Source organism: Phalacrocorax aristotelis, chromosome W (assembly GCF_949628215.1).
Source record: "Phalacrocorax aristotelis chromosome W, bGulAri2.1, whole genome shotgun sequence".
Lineage (NCBI taxonomy): Eukaryota > Metazoa > Chordata > Aves > Suliformes > Phalacrocoracidae > Phalacrocorax > Phalacrocorax aristotelis.
Window position 1 is genome coordinate 7,989,318 of NC_134310.1, and position 16,412 is coordinate 8,005,729.

Below are 16,412 nucleotides of genomic sequence, written 5' to 3' on the forward strand. Positions count from 1 at the left end.
CCCTCCCTCCACTCCCAGCACTGCCCAGCTTTCCTCTTTATCTCCAGCTCTTGCTCTCATTATGTTTTCTTTGTGGTCCTGACAACAACATTCTCAGGTATAAGAAAAGGAAAATCCCAGTGATACTCAGCTGCGCAGCTTTCATTTGTGGCCGGGGCTGACCAGGCTGACTTTTTTATTCCCTGTGCAAACCATGCCTTCCCTCGCTGCTCTGCATTACCCCTGCACCCCCTTCCCCAGCCGATCCCCAGTGCTGCGAGATGTGCCAGCCCCACCAGCTGCCTTCAGTTACCTGCTCTGCGAGGATGGAGGTGGGAAGGCTCAGGGCAGAAACCTTCCCAGGAGCTGGCTCTGTGCTGGGCCTGGATTTGTCCCCAGAAACCAGGGAAGAAGAGAGCAGCTGTTGCAGGTTGGCTGGGCAATCGCTGCCATAGCCAGTGACAAGTGGTGAGCGCCCAAAGGAGGAAGGCAGCAGCACGGATGATGTATTGTGAAAGGGATTAAGCTAAATAAATGTAGATGATAGGCTGGGTGTCAAGGATGGTTTCTGGTTGTGGGATGTGGCAAGCAGTGGATGGTATCTCGAGACGAGGAACAGAACTGTTGTTTGGATGCTGAAAGCTGAACTGAGCAGAGCTCTGAGAGATACTGTTGTATAGTTGGGGTTGGTAGATTTAGGGTTAAACCTTGCAAAAAAATGCAAGGTACTCCAGTAAACTCATCTAGGATCTTATACAATCCGTCTTTAGTGAATTAATTTACCTTTCCGTGATGTGGGGAGCCTGGCAAATATTATTCCCTCTATTTACAGCAAGGGAAGCTGCAGCACTGCGAGGCAGTGGGATTGCCCCTGGTCAGAGCCCACGGCAGGTCCAGGCTCAGTGCTCAGCCTCCGTCAGCCTGTGGCTCTGCCCCAGACCCTCCTGCACGACTTTCTCCAGTGTGTGGACTTCAGCCCCATTGCGTTGCGGGAACGCAACAGGCCGCCCTGACAGGCTGATCTTCTCTTGCCCGTGGTGTGAGATGGTGCTTATCTTCCAACATTCCCCCTGCATAGGTGTTCCTGGGACCTGCAACATTTTTTTGCACCCAAGAGTCTTTGGTTGGGCTTTTTTGCATATATTTTTGCATTTTCAATTTGTTTTCTTCTGCTTTGAAATCCCTCTTGTGCACCTGGTGTCTTTCTGAAACCTGGTGAGAGCCTTCTTCCCAAGGCGGGACGGAGCAGGAGGCAGGCTGGGTTTCATCCCAGGTACTTATCTGTGGTGCTGCAGCCTGGCTCGCTCTGTGGGATACTTCAGGGGTGTGCCTTGAGCCACCTCCTTGCCACTGCAGTTCCTTTCACTCTCTAGTACCCAAATTCAGGTTTCTTGCAAAATCCTGATTCCTACAGGCACCGAGGGAAGGAAGGGAGCTGGAGGCATCCCCTGGTACAATCAGGGAGCCACTCCTGTCGTTCCCCTCTATTTGTTCACCTTTTTTCCCCAAGACCTTGAGCTGTTTCAACTTCTCTACCCTGCCCAGGCCTGGACAGGACAGCAGAGAGTGATATTTAAAGCGTTTGTGAACCTGCAGCTGAACTTGAGTAGCTCTGCAGTAGCCTTGTCCCCCTTCTTGGTTTTGAATTCTTCGTCTCCCTGTTTTCCACATAAGTGGAGAGCTGCTCTATTTAGGGACTGGTGAACACCCCGTCAAAGGTGTCTCCAGCAACAGGTTTCTGTGGCTTTTAGGTATTGCTCAGGGTCCCAATCCAGTGGCTTGCTCAGGGTTGCTAAAAAGGCACCGGAAAGATGATGTGGGGAGGCAGGGCTGGAGCCAAGCTCATCTTAGGTGTGGCTCCCAAGCCAGTCTCTTTTGCAAGCAATTGCTCACTGCAGCCTCCCCGCTGACTTCCCCACAAACCCAGCAGCCTCTCCCTTCTTGGTATTGGAAATTATTTCACTCAGAAATCAAGAATCATGAAACTGAGGTCATGGGACCAGTTAGTTACATGAAGGGAAGCAATCCCACAGCATTTTTTCCATATGAATAACGCCAAGAATCCCTTTTTGGGCACACATTTCGTCCCGCCGTAGGCATGGTTACACCGAGAGGCATGCACCGGGCAAGAAAGTCGGAGCCCCAGGGAAACTGGAGAAACGTTCCCTGGCAGCGGGTGGGGTGCAGAGGGGTGGTACTGGTGTAAATCCAAAGTAATTCTATCAGTTTCACTGGAGTTAGACAAGAAGTTATGTCCATGTCACTGGCATGGCAGCCTTGACAGTTTGACATCTAGGGTTAGAAGCCTGAAGGACACGTGTAATTTAAGCCAATGGGGAATTTCATGGCTGTATAAGACCAGTGACCTTCATGCCAGGAGGCAGAAACCGGGGCAGTAGCAAAAAGAGCAGCTGTAGCACAGCATAGGTTGGATCCTCCCATCCTGTGCTGCCCAGGAGTTTGTTCACTGTTTTCTTGCTGCACTTCTGCATTCATCATATTTAGTTTGTAAATCACCCTTGCTTTGCGCAGGCATTATATCCCGAATTGGCAAAAGTTACACGACTTTACCCCTTATGCCATTTTCTGGCCTGTTTATGTCTCGTAAATTAAATCAGTGATGAGCTTGGCATGGGATCTGGAAGTTTTTCACAGCAGGATTAGTTTCTTCCCTTTAATTAAACATTACAGGTTCCTCATGAATCATACTTCATGCTGTTAAACTTTTATTAAAAGTCTTAACATAGTAATTTATGGGAAATCTGTTTTGATGTGCACATCTGGGCCTCGCTTCTAACCTTGGACACAATTGCAAAGTTCCTGTAAATCACCTGACTTTGCTGGATTTGCGTCTACCCTGCAACTGCAAACCGGCGAGCGCAGCCAGGCCGAGCGGGCGTGCAGCGCCGCAGCCAGCCAACCGACGTGCTGAACTCGAGCTCTCGCGTCTAAACTTGGGCTCTCAAGTCTAATAGCATGGACCCGTCCTCCAGGTGGTTTTTTAAACCCTTTGCCAAAGTAGGTCTTCCCTTGGCTCCTACTGCATTTCTTTTCTGAGATGACCAGAGCTGCTGGCAGCGGTCGAGATGTGGGTGCACAGAGGATTTCTGCAAGCGCAGAGTGGGCTTTCCTGGCAGCATCTCTGCACCACTTGCTGCAGTTCCCTAGGATGCCTTTTTACTGTCGTGAGCCCTGAGCTGACATTTGCAGTTAGATCCACCGTGACTCCAAGACCTCTCAGCAGCATTAGCTCATTTACAGCCTGTTACTGCAGATGGGTTACTGCTTTTTAAAGAATAAAAGTGTACGTGATCATGCTACCTGGCGCCCCGCCCCTCTTTCTAATAACTGTAGAGAGCACTGACCAGCAACAGATAAACTGGAAGGAGGGGTAAATGTCCCCGGGATGGTGGGTTTTCCTTTTTGAGTGAAAGAGGGAGACGCGGGGCCGCACGGCCTCGCACAGGCAGGCAGAGCTCCGCCATGCAGCGCCCATGCTGGCGGTGAGGCTGTCCCTGTCCACCAGCTCTCCTGCCTGCACCCCAGCCAGGGCACCCTGCCTGTGCCCACCGAGGGACATGAGGGGTGCTGGGGATGGGGGGCAAAGGAGAGAAGTCAGTAGGAAAGCCCCTCCGGTTCCTCTGGGCACAGCAGAAGTCATCCCACGCGATGGGCTAAGCAACACCAAATTCAGCTGCTGTCCTGGTGTCTTGTCCCATGCATCAGCACGATGCTCTGGTCCAGGGACAAGTCAAGGCACACATCACTGGGGGTAGGATGGTTTCAGACGGCTCACCTCTGTCATCGGGCCCATGGTGCAGTGGGCTGCGCTCTCAGAGGGGTGTCCAAAAGTTGTTTTTCTAAAAAAAAAGCAAAACCAAAACTCTTTGCAATGTTAGCTTATGTAAAACATCTGCTTGGCAGAGACAGCCACATGTCCAGTTCCGATGTGGGTGTCAGATCATTTCCACCCCTTTTCCACTTGAAGTTTTTTTGCCCGTTATTCCCACTGCTCTGCCTACTTAGTCCTATTTATAGAGCGCTTTTCATTGGAGTCACTAGGCTTTTAACCTTTATTCTTGGAAAATTATTCACTTCTTGGACCTGCCATTGAGCAGTTACTCACTAACACTCCTCCCCAGCCCGACTTTAAAAGAAATTCCCACGAGGCAGCCCAGAGCTTCGAACCTCCCTGCAGCCAAGCCCCAGCTCTGCCTTGGGCCACGACCTGTCTCGGCTTGTCCCGCGGTTCTCGGCCTGGTTCTGTTGTTCATTCACCTGCAGAAATGGTTTGCTGCCTTTGATGCTTCTCCGATGAGATCATTCATCTCCGAGTACAGGAGCAAAACACTCTAAATGGGATTCTGGCATGGGCTGATTGGTTCTCCAGGCTTCTTCCTCATTCTCTTGCTCATCACCTGCTGGGCCACCACAGCTTCTGTCTCTGGTCCTGGTCACTGTGGGACAGAAGAGCCCAGAGGTGACCATAGACCAATTTTGGTGTGGTTGGTCCCCCAGCTGGGGATAGCTTCTTTAGGAATGAAAGTTGCCTCTTCCCCCCACCCCAATATTTCTATAGCACACTCCTTGCATTCTGTAGGGTCTGAAATAATCAGCGGCTTGTTAGAGGTGCCTGTCGCTACCTGGCTTTCTGGAGGTGCGTGGGATCCATCCAACACTGCAAGCAGCTGACGGGGATGGAGAGGGCTCTTCTACGCCACATCTCTGGAGGGGCAGAGGTGGTTGAAGGGGAGGTGTCTTGTGCTCTTCTCACTGCTGCTGTTAAAATCCCTGGATGTCTAGACTATGAAATCAGCTACACCACTGCAGAGACCTGAGGCTGGCTTGGAGACCATGCTCAGCTGTGCTGATGAGACTTGGCTCCTTTCTGAGATGCAGAGGCCCAAGCCTGGCAAACATGGTGTTTGGAGCTGAGGGGCTGCTGGTGCCTGAGACTCCTGCAGCATTTCCTACAGAATGAAAAACCTCGTGGTTTTGAATGGCTAATTTGGGGCCTAACTTGGGAAGGAAATTCTTTCAGGCTGTTGTTTGCATTTCATTGGAACAAAAAAAAACAGCAAAAGGACTCAGCTGGCTTTGCTTTCATGCTTCCCATCATGAAGCAGTCTGGGCACATGAGGCAAGGAGGAGGGAGGGAAGCTGATAAAACTATGGGTAGTCATGTTTAAATATTTGTCTTGGAATTGTGTTGCAAGCCTGCGTCCCTTTAATGGGCTTCACACGTGGCCCTGAGAGACTACGCTTCGAAGTCAGGTGCCTGCCCCCGAGCTGGAAACTGACAAGGCAATTCCTGCCCAGTGCCCTGCCAAAAACCCCCTTCCAGCTGCTGTGCCTGAGTTTTGCTCCCAGGATGGAGCCTACACCTGGATCCAGGTCCCCAGCCCTTTAGCTGGGACGTACGCCAAAGTCACAAAATCTTCAGTGGTCACTTGAGGAGTCCCTAGACGAGATGCGAGGGTAGAGCCGGGGGACAGAGCCTGGCTGGCGGGGATGCTGCGCGCCTTGCTGCTGGGAGAAGGCTGTGGAGCAGCTCATCTCCTGTTTTTCTGCCCACTCACACAACGGTGTTGCCATTTTTTAATAATTCCATCATCACTTTAAATAGCTGTTACTACCAGAGCCCGCAGGCTCCTGCCTCAAGTCCTCACTGGCTGTGCATGCAAGCAAACGTCGGCACGCTGCCATTTCCCGTGCGTGTCTCTGCACCTACCTGCCCCATCCCGGGGCGCATTTCATTACTTCGTGCCTTTTTGCCAAGAAATACCAGACTGGTGTCGTAGACGATCATGGGAACTAATTCAGTTTGTGCCGAACTCTGCTGTTGTGATCCGAGGCATGATCATGGAGGGCTACGTCCTGCCCCGAAATATGTCACGGGCTGCTGAAACCGGAATGAGAATGAGGTTGTTTGGTTTCTTCAGGGGGGAAAAAGAGAAGGGTCAGTAGTCAGAACAAGCCTCAGTACTGACATCACCATGTGGTATTGGTGAGAAAACAGCATAAAAAACAGGGCAGTGCTCCAGACTGAATGATTGCTTAACGCAGGAGCCACCTGGGTGGAGGCACTTGCCCAAGTCCCACTCAAGACCTTCCCCCAGCCAGGTGGGCAGGAGCCCGCTTTCATTCAAGGTTCATTCTTGTATCTTCTGCTCTGCCATGCATTAAAAAATTCCACCTAAGCTTGTATTGATCATGGCAAGTTGGTGATTGCATCCAGGCATTTGGTGATTGCAGCCTGGCTTTTCCAGGACATTTGCTTTCTTCTGGTGATGGCAGGGAGCTCTGAATGAGCATCGGTCCTAAAGACGGACCTTTTTGATGCCAAAGAACCACAGCTCCATAATTTCCTCATAAATCTAGCATAACCCCATGGATTCAGAGAAGCTGCCTTGGATTTACACTGGCAACACTCCTCCTGGCCCGCAACCCAACATCTCGAGTGAAGCATTTGCAATTCAGCAAAGCCCTTGCAGGCTGTGGGTATTAATGGTGACCCATGAGCATAAACTACAGTGGCATCTCTCCTCTTAATGCCGCACGGATGAGCCCTGCGCAAGCTCCCGGCCGCGGTGCCGAAAGCAGAGTGACACTCCTGGAAGGCTTTTGTGTTTGTGCTTCAGGGTGGAGGGGAAATTTAATTGCTTGGCTGCTGACCATCGGCTCCAGCCCAAAGCACACTGGCTCTGGTGTGGCGGCACAGGGTCCTGGCTTCACAGGCTCCGGGTGCTTCTCCGAGGTCAGCAGAAGCTGGGTTTACAGCAAGGGGGGATGTTCCGTTTTCTGTCCGTCTCTTTGTCTGCTTGTCCTTCAGCCAGCCACAGCCACGGTTTTCTTGTAGTTTGATCACCACTATGGGGAGTCTCAAGCCTTATTTTAAATACAAACCTTGCTGCATGCCATTTGAGCAGGAGCAAATGACCAGCAGGGACATTTTGGGAAAGGACTAGAAAACATTAAAGATCCTGAGCTTTGATGTCTTCTACTTTGGCCCCAGAGGATGGGAGCCAAGAGCCCTGCAGTTCCTACAGACCTGCAAGCAGGGCGGATGCAAACAATTATTTTTTTGCCTCATTGCAGTGGAATTGCTTGTGCTGGACAAAACCTGGTCTGCAGGATGATGTTAAGGGTGGTGGGTGAAAAGGAGAGGAAACTGAGTAATTAATAGTATGGCTTTGGGAAACAGTTCTTGCTGCTATTTTGATGCCTAAATGGTTTGGTTCTTGCTTGTTTCTATTGCGTAATATATTTCATTTGGCATTACTTTATGCAAGGAGGGAGAGGGAAAGCTGGAGCAGAAGGGAACTTTTAACTCAAAAACCTTGTCCCCAGGTCCCAGCCTTTTCTGCACTGCTTATAATTAACCGAGTAGTTTGGAGATCAGCTAAAATTTTGGAGAAGGAAAGTCATCATCAAAGTTTCCAAACCTCAAAGAGGTGACAAAACCCACCTGTGAGGACTGCAGCAAGTGCCTTGCAGGGGCAAGAGGCTCCAGAGCAGACAGTCCTGGTCTTATCAAGGGTGGGGACTTTTATTAAGACAGAACCCAAACCTCTCCAGCCTTCCTTTACTGTCACAAAGAAACCGAGAAATATGTGGTGTGAGGCGGGGAGGGGAGAACAGACAAGCCTGGTGTGGATGAAACTTTTGCCCTTCATTTCTGAAGTCTGCTGAATTTTAACTTGGGAATTTCCTGTCTGATAACAGAGAAAGAAATGGGGAACTGTGCAGGGAGGCACTGGGAAACTGGGAAACCCAGCGGAGGGTCTGGCAGCGGGGAGGGGGTAGATAGGAAGTTTCTGGTATTTTTGCTGCCACTGCAGCGGTTCTGCTGTACTTTGTGGTGACTTTGTACTTTTATGGCCCTCCTAACCCTAAAGACCTGAAGCCTGCCTGGGGCATCCCCTCCCTGTGCCACGTCGCACAGCCCATGCAAGGGTGCTGGGGCTGAGCCTCTCCGCTGCAGGGCCACAGCCCAGCACCTCCCGGTGCAGCTGCCAAGGGCTGTGAGCATCCCCCGCGACGGTAGAGGGATGAAAAGGCATTTCTCTAAACACGGGCTGATGGCTGCTCAGTTCCGCTGGGGCTTCGCAGTGTCTTTAATGGTGTCGGGACAACCTGGAGCCCTGGGAAAGGTGCTAAAACTAGCAGGACCTGCTCTCCAGTGGGGTGCCATCGTCCCAAAGAGCTGGGGAACAGCCCCTCGCCTCTTGCATGGGGCAGCGGCAACAGCAGAGGCCTCTCACTCTCGATGCCCTGTGTGGTTTGCAGGGTGCCCGCTTGGAGCAGAGGGAAGCGGCTCCTTTGTTGGGTGGGACTTGGAAAGGGAGGAGTGAGGTGGCATCTGCAGAGCCCACAGTGCCAGCGTGGGGGGGACGAACCTCGCCGCATAAAGGTACTATTGAATCAGTCGCTGCCCGCCCTCAGGAAAGTCAAAATGGGGAATCTTCAGTGACGTGGGACATTATTCCCAGGCTGTTCCAGCACTCCTTACCCAAAGCCTCACTTTCTCCTTAATCTCCTTTTGCCTCAGTTTCCCCTGGCATGGCTGTTTCAGACTGATAGAGCACCAACCCCCAGCAGTGGCTCTTCAAGGGACAAATATCGTGATCGTGGCCACTTGCCCCATTCCCAAATGGCACTTCCAGGGACAGTTCATTTGAAATATCATGTTCAAACACAGTCCCATACTTGTATTTGCCTCAGAGGTACGAACAGCTGTAAATCTTCAAAGAGAAAAATGATTAGCCCTAAGCGGCGCTGGGCTGTGAGAAAACGGATCATGGAACAATTACTGAAAGCAGCCGAGACTAAAAGCAGCATTTAATGGGATCCAGCATCTTCTGTTCCCACTGACCTGAACGCTCCTCCTTCTGCCAGGCAAAGGGAGCGAAAACCTCTGAGATTTGTAAGTCAGAGTATTTAGGTCACACGTGGATTAGAGTGTGATCAGGTTGGCTTTAATGTAGAGCTGCTCTGAATACCTATAGATCATAAAGCGCACGGAGGGATCAATGCTTCCAGCGGCTTTTAGCAAGGTGATGGGGCGAGCCCGGTGAAAGGCTTTCCCTCTGGCAGCACCGCGGTGGTTTGTACCGGCTGCTGGCGGCACAGTGGTTTATGGGTGTTACTGACCCGTGTGTGGTCCCAGCTGCTGCTCTGGGAGCAGTGGGACCGGGAGCCCCGTGGGTGGAATCGCTGCCTGCAGCGCAGCCCTGCGCCATGCTCGCCCCTGCTCGGACGTGGGTGTCACGGTGAAGGAGGAGGTGCAGGGCAGAAGGGGCTTCTTGCACCATCTCTGTTGCCTCTTTTGCTCTTCGCAGAGACCTAACAAGCTCATTTCATCTAAGACCACATCCACACAGCTCTCAACCAGTTACAAATGCATCCAATGCGGTATTTTCTGCCCCTGCCAGCCTGATGCCTTGTCATGGTGCTGAGTGGCCTGAGCTCCAAGCCAGTCCTGGGACTGAGGTCTGTAACCGACCCATGGCAACCTGCAGCACCAGGACCTGAGGGCAGGACTGCAGCTGCTTCTTGTCCTGTTCAGCTCTGCCAAGCCAAGGCCTGGCCCGAGCATAATTCCTCCATCATCACTGGGAAAGATTATGAGACAACCCAGGCCTGACCATGATTGGGATGTTGCTGCCAGGTGGGTCTGTGTCCAGCACGGCCACTGCTCTGTCCCTGCAGACCAGCTGGCCAGCTCTAGCTCAGGGCTGGAAAGCCAGAGGTGGTGTGGAAGAGTTTCTCTGATGGATGTGATCACCTTTGCTGTACTCGACTGGACAAATGTGCCCACACGTGGTTAAGCTGGTGCTGGGTCTGCAGCATCATGCTGTGCTCCTGAAGACCCCGCAGAGGTGTGTCCTCCCAACGTGGTCCATCAGCAGGATGTTCCCTTGCCTTTAAACAAAGACCCATAGTGTTTCTGGCTAGCTGTCCCACAGCTAAAGCTCAGGGTAAGAGGAAGAGAAGGTCCTTGAAGGTGCCTCAAGCTGTGATTCCTTAAACCAGGAGCTGGCCTGAGAGTACAGAGCTCCCGCCTTCTCCCTCTTCAGCTCCACACCATGTCAAACCCTCACCCCAGGCAAGGAGGCAGAAGATACCCTCAGCTATGTTTTCCTGGCTAAGCAGATCACTAAAGCTACAGGGAAGGGCCCAGGTCTGGGTTCTTGCAGCAGTTCTCTGCTATCAGATGCAGGGCTGTGACCTGCAAGCAGCCAGCCAGGGCATTGCACCGGGGCAGCAGAGCACGTCCAGGTATCAGCTGTGGGTATCGGCTTGCACAGAGGATGTTCCGTCTCTCTTGCTAGCTTCCTCCAACACAGGCAGCACTACCCAACCCCACTGCAATGCCTGGTGGCATAAAGCCACAGGGACATCCAGCTTCCAAAGTGCTCCAGGCTTTCAATTAGCTGCACCTCCACCAGGAGATTGCTCAGCTCAACGTGTCTGAAATCTCCCGTGATGATAGATCGTGATTTGACAGAAGCACAGCTGGCAGAGAAAAGACATCTCTTCGCTTCCTGTAACTTCCCAAGCACTTCTTAATAATGCCAGCACTCATAAAGGTCTGTGGTTCTTGCAATCATGTGGCAAAATAATCTCCCCGGATGATGCTGATGTGTTGCTACCTCGGGGTAAGGAGGCAGCAGCTGTGTTTCAGCACACAGACGTTGCACAACCGTTGAGGATGGGAAGAGCTGATATATGCTGGATCCAACTGAAAGAGGAATTTTAGGTCAGCAGACTATTGTTGTCAGTGCTGGGTTGTGGCCAGGTTGCTATGGGGACACCTGTGCCTTTAGGTTTTTGATCGTGTGAGGAATCAGGATGCTCTTTGACCTGATTTCCCCAAGAAATCATGCTTCTGTGATCCTCTTTTCCAGCCACCAGCCCCGCTCCCCCTCCGATTGCATCTCAGCCCAGTGGCAACCTCCAACCACATCTAAGAGAAGGGTGGAGGGCTCTGAGACACAAAGCACCTACAACAAGCCCATGCAGCACCTGGCCTGAGTGCCACGTGCATCTCCAGCAGGTATTTGGTGCCAGGCAGCGTGTTGCAGCTCCGCCGGCAGCAGCGGGGGACACTCACTGGATCAGCTGAGCAGGGACCAACCTACAAAGCTGTCCTTTGCCCAGGGGACCTGGGCTTAGCAGGCAGCATCCAAATTCACTTCTTTAAAAGCAGGTCAAAAGCCCAACCCTGCCTACGTGAGGAGTTGAAGGATAAGTGCTTTAAGGGGTGGAAGGATGTTTTAAATTTCCAGGCCTTGGGAACCTGGGTGGGTGGGTCTGGTGGAGCCAGGGATGAAATCTGGGGAAAAGACCTGCAGCCAGCCTGGTGAGCCGGTGAGTTTGGGCTGAGAGCCGGGGCAGCCACCCGCACAGCCGGCTCAAGCACCCGCCTCCACTTGTACCTGTGGCAGGAGGAGCTGGAGTCAGGCTGGGGCTGCTGTAGCAGCAGGGTCTTTGGGGAGAGGGGGAATTGTGTGGAGAAAAGGAAAATTCATCCCCAGAGCTAACCTGTGCCAAAAATAATCAGTGACTAATTTTATGTCTTTATGATTGGCTTTTAACTGCAAGTTATTAAAGACGGGGAGAAAGAAGATTATGTCCTGGTGGGAGGATAAATGAGTGTTGCCATAGAAGCGAGGGGATGCTGCAGCACAACTCGGTCCATCTGGACCACAAAGCCAGAGCAGAGCCTCGGGTGGCCGGTGCGCTGCGGACAGAGGCACACTCATGTGAATCTGAGGCAAGCTGTCAGCCTGGGAAGTCGGAGAAGATAGATTTGTGTTATCAAGCCAAAGCCAGGAAGTCAATATTTAGCCCGGACACGGAGCCCAGCCCTTGCGCAGCCGGGCCCACGTCTATCACGCTGCTCAATTGCCTTCCCTAGCTCTTCCAGCAGTGGCTTTCTCTCCACTGGGTCTCACAGCCAGATCGTGTTTCCCCTGTCTCTGAGCTAACCCTGTTCCAGAGACACTTTTATCAGTCTCAGGGCAAGGGAGAAGCCGCGATTTGGGGGGGATTCAAGAGATTAGGAAAGAATTTGCCTCTGGGAACCTCTTTCCTCCATCTGCCTGGCATAAATTGTCTGATGGAGATGGAGACTTTGCAGCTTGGTGGGGAACTGCTCAGAGCTAAACATGTGGAGGCAAAAACACTCCTGGTCCCTCCCTGCTGTGGGAAATTGGTGTTGAAAGGTCTTGGAAAGGGTGGGGAGAGCTCTCTGTCCCGTGGCCCCGCGCTGGGATGGAGTGGGAGGGCGTTTTGCCTGGGCTCTGTGCAGGCAGACGTTGCCCTTTCAACCCCCGGGTTCTTTCCTGGGAGAACTAGCTCGCCCATGGGAGGCAGGAGCAAGCTTATGAATCTGCAAGTGCCATGCAAAACTTGATTAACTGGGAGAAGAAGGGATTTTTATTTGGCCTGTTTATAATTTTCTGCTTTCTTTATGTCCCTATCAAGCAAATATGCCTTGCCAGTTAACAGCCCTGACCTTACTGGAGCAGGAATAAAACTGAGAAAACTACCCTTGGCATGTGTGCCCGCAGCCCTGGCATGGCGTGGGGGGCTGTGTTTACAGCTCCATCCCTTCCTCCATCTGTGTTCAGCTTCTGCAGCGTGTTATTTATACTGCAGCACAGATCACAGCATGCTCAGTCCTGTCTCTGCCAAAGAGGGGAAATCCCTGCCCTGGAAAGCAGATGACTGCTCCTAAGTTCATTTACAGCATGATCCTAAAGCAGGACCATGACCCAGTCTCACTGGGTCTCCAGAGCCCTGGAAAAAGTGTAGGTCCCCTCTCGGATGCCAGTGCCCAGTTTATTCCTCCTTCAGATCTTGCATTCAAAGACCTTTCACACCTCTGCTAAAGAAAAATGTCAGTACTGCAGACGTGAACTATGACAGTTTCAGGTGTATTTTTTTTTAAACCTGAAGCCTTTGGGAAGTGGATCTCTATACGAGAGATGTCCTTAAAGCAGGATGCCTCCAAGATGTGCCAGGCTGGTACCTGCCACAGCTGCACCACATCCCTGGGACAGGCACTTCTGCCCGAGGCCGTACCTGCCCATGCTGAGCTGGGGGCTCCGGGTAACCTTGTAAGGCAGGACCAGAGCCCAGTAGTCCTTCTCAGCTCCCCAGATGGGTGATGCTTCATCTCCTCTCTATCTCCTGTGAGCAGGAATCTGCAGGGAGGACCGCAGCCCTCCCCGCCTCCCCAAAAGCTGCCTGTGGCTGTGGCAGGGCTCCTGGGGACCTGGCTGCAGAGGCAGGTACCACGGAGAAAACGGAGGGTTCAGAGGGCAAAGGACCTGCTCTAAACACTGGAAGAAAATGGTTTTCACTGGGGTTTTCTAAGCACTGCTGGGCCCGGGGGTTGCTCCTCCTCTTTCCTGCACCACCTTCGTAGCCATGCCTGTCAGGTTTCTGATCTGCCTCTCTGCATCCCTGGCACTCGTGTCCATCCCACAGCTGGCTCAGAGACCCCAGCTTGGGGAGCAAACGGCTCCTTCTCCCCCCTTCATGCTCTCTGGGGGGGCTCACAGAGGCACAAGCTGCATCCCAGGTGCCCTTGAGAGCCGCATCCCCCTGCGCCCGCCTCGCCAGCGGCTTCAGCCCCTGCTCTCAATGCCTGGGGCTAAACTGCCTTTTCTGGGGCTGAAGCACGGGTGCTCCGGCTCCCGGTGATTGGGTGCTATTTTGCTCCGGCACCATTCAGCAGCTGTTGCTGTATATTACCCCAGCGAGCCAGAGCCAGCCAGGGGGCTGGAGGCAAGGCGGCGGTGGTCGAGCCCCAGGTACGACTTTCTGTGGCTTTTAACCCTTTCAGCTGGACGCGGGGCAGCCCATGGGCGCGGCCCACGAGGCAGTGCTCAGCCCGCTGCCGGCCGGCGGCAGATCAGGGGCCATGGGGCCCATCCCGGTGCTGCCATGCGAGCGCACGCAGGGAGAGCAGGGCAGGCAAGGGGACTATTTTTGGAAGTTTCTTTGATGTGAGTCAGCGGTAGAGGCAACCTTGGGCAGGAAAAGTCCCAGCGGCAGCAGAGCAGAGCTGGTTATTCTTTGAGTGTCTCTAGTTTTGTGGATTTAAGAGAAGATCTGGCATGTGGCATGTGCATCCAAAGGAGCAGGAGCATGGGCAGTGCCGGGATGGATGGATGGATGGATGGATGGATGGATGGATGGATGGATGGATGGAGCAGTCATACGGGAGGGCTCCTGTGCAGGAGTGTGAGCTGAGGGCTGGAGCTGGGCTCTGGGGCTATGGGTGACCAGCCTGCCATGGGCAAGCTGTCCCTGGCGTCAGTGGCCATCCCTGCTGTGCTTGGCCTGGTCCGTGGCTGTGTGCTTGGTACATCGACACTGGAGCTGGTCCGATAGGAACTGGCCCCAGGAAACCTAGTCCTGCAGGTGACACAACCCGTCCTGGCTGGGGATGAGGATCCCACGTGGGCTGTAGAGCCCCAAAATGCCTCCCTCCAGGGCACAGACTCCCATCTCCTGTCTGGGGGAGGGGAGAACAGACCCAGACACAGGGCTGGTCAGCTCGTGGGACCGAGGTAATGCCCGTCGGTGCCGGGGGAGGATGGCTGCCTGCCCGGCCACAGAGCGGCTGTTGCAGAGCCCTGCAGCTGTCACAGCAAAGCCGGGAAATGTGCCCGGGGGCTGGAGGTGGTTTGGGCTCCTCCATCTGGGTGAAACCCAAGGGAAGGAGGCGTGGGAACAGACCAGCACCCCGTGACAGGGAGCTGAGCTCGGCCAGCAACCGGGGACCACAGTGAGGATGTGGCAGGACGGGCCATGTGCTGCGGGGCACTACCGCCCGCTGACCGCCTGGCATTTGTTTTATCCCTCTCGGTTTAGTGAGAGTCCCTTGAAGTGACATGGCAGCAGGTCCCCATGAGGTGTCGGAGAAAGACTTGGGATGCCCTGAGGCCACCGACGAGCTGCCTGGGCAGGTGGGGAGCGCTCAGAGGCAGCCAAGGAAGGACAGGAGAAAAGGTACCTTGTCCGTTCTGCGAGCCGGTGGCTAGGAGGTGCCGGCTGTGGCCGTGCCAGCACTGCTGCCGCGGTGACTGAGGCCTCGCAGGAGAGGGCTCAGCCTGGTAGAGATGCCTCTTTGCGGCACAGTGAAATCACAGGGCGACCTTGGCCATCGAGAGGCACCTGTGTGGTGCCGACCCCATAGGAACATCAGCCATGGCCACAGCAAAGAGGAACAGAGGCTTGTGCCCTCCTCCATCTTCCTTGTGCTCATCTTTCTTCAAAAAAAAGTGTGAATAACTGTGTAGCTCAAAAATACATCAAGAACTTGGGGGAAAAACTCTTTAAGGAAAAATTCTCCATCTTTGTGCTTTCCTTGGGGCTGGGAACCCTCCAGCCAACGCGAGTCCTGCAGCAGCTCCTTCACTTCCCAGCAGAGAAAGGACCAGACTCACCATCACTAAAACAAAACCAGACTTTTTTTAATTTCCTGTTGAAAGCCAAGACCTTTCATGCCACGTTTCCCCAGCCAAAAGGTTTCCTCTTATTTATTTGTTTTGATTCCAGTGTCATGTCTTAGATTTCATCCTGGGAACTGGTATTTTTTCTCAGCGTTCATTCTTCCACTGGGGGAAAATAAACTAAATACAGCTCAAAGAAGGCAGAAATTCCTCCTTCTGGTGAGGGCTTGAAGGGATGTGGCAACCAGATCCCTGCAGAGCGAGGGCTGCACTTGGAGGTGCCAAGAGGGCTGAGGCCACTCGGTGTCAGGACCATGTTGTGCATCCTCACCCCAGACCCAGGGGCAGAAGAACCCCGGGGAACTGGGGTGCAGAGCCCTGGGGACCCTCTGGTTTCCTCTCTCATTTCACATCTGGGAAAAGTCCCAAGAATCACCCCTGAGCTTCACAGTGCTCTTGGGTGGCTTGCGGTCTTCTCTGAGGTCAGATTGCTCCATGGTAGCCGGAGCTTGTCCTGCTGTCTAGGCCACAGCCTGAGCTGCCTCCAGCCTTCAGCCATGTGTCTTCAGGGTGTCTGTGCATGCCCTGGGCTGTTTGTCCCCCCATGCACTATGGCAGGGAGGTCACCGTCCCCCTCGGCTGGGGATATTGAGAACATTTTGGGGCTCAGCAGCCCCAGACATGCTCTTACACCCCAGCCTTGCCAGCTGCAACTGCAATGGCTGGGAACTTCTGAAACCTCTCTCGACAGGTGACCTGGCTGCGCTAATGGGGGAAACGTGGCCATAATGTCCCTGCTCTGCGACCCAGTGGGCGGCAGCGGGAGGATCACGCACGCCTGGCCCCCAGTGATTCCCACCTCTCTGAATTCGCTGCCTAACAGACTGCGCTTTGCTTGCCTTTAACAGATGCCGACGCGCTGGTGAGCAGCGACTGGGAGAGCAATAGAGCCCATGTAAG

General features: G+C 53.4%; 1 protein-coding gene across 4 annotated transcripts in view; it reads left to right on the forward strand.

Annotated features, from left to right (window-relative positions):
• JSRP1 (junctional sarcoplasmic reticulum protein 1) overlaps window positions 1-16,412 on the forward strand; it is a 32,960-nt gene that overhangs the window by 12,957 nt on the left and 3,591 nt on the right. For all 4 annotated transcript variants that reach the window (XM_075077012.1, XM_075077011.1, XM_075077014.1 and 1 more), the window contains one exon: window positions 16,361-16,407. The gene's annotated coding sequence lies outside the window, so the exon portion shown is untranslated. The remainder of the gene's footprint in view (window positions 1-16,360; window positions 16,408-16,412) is intronic.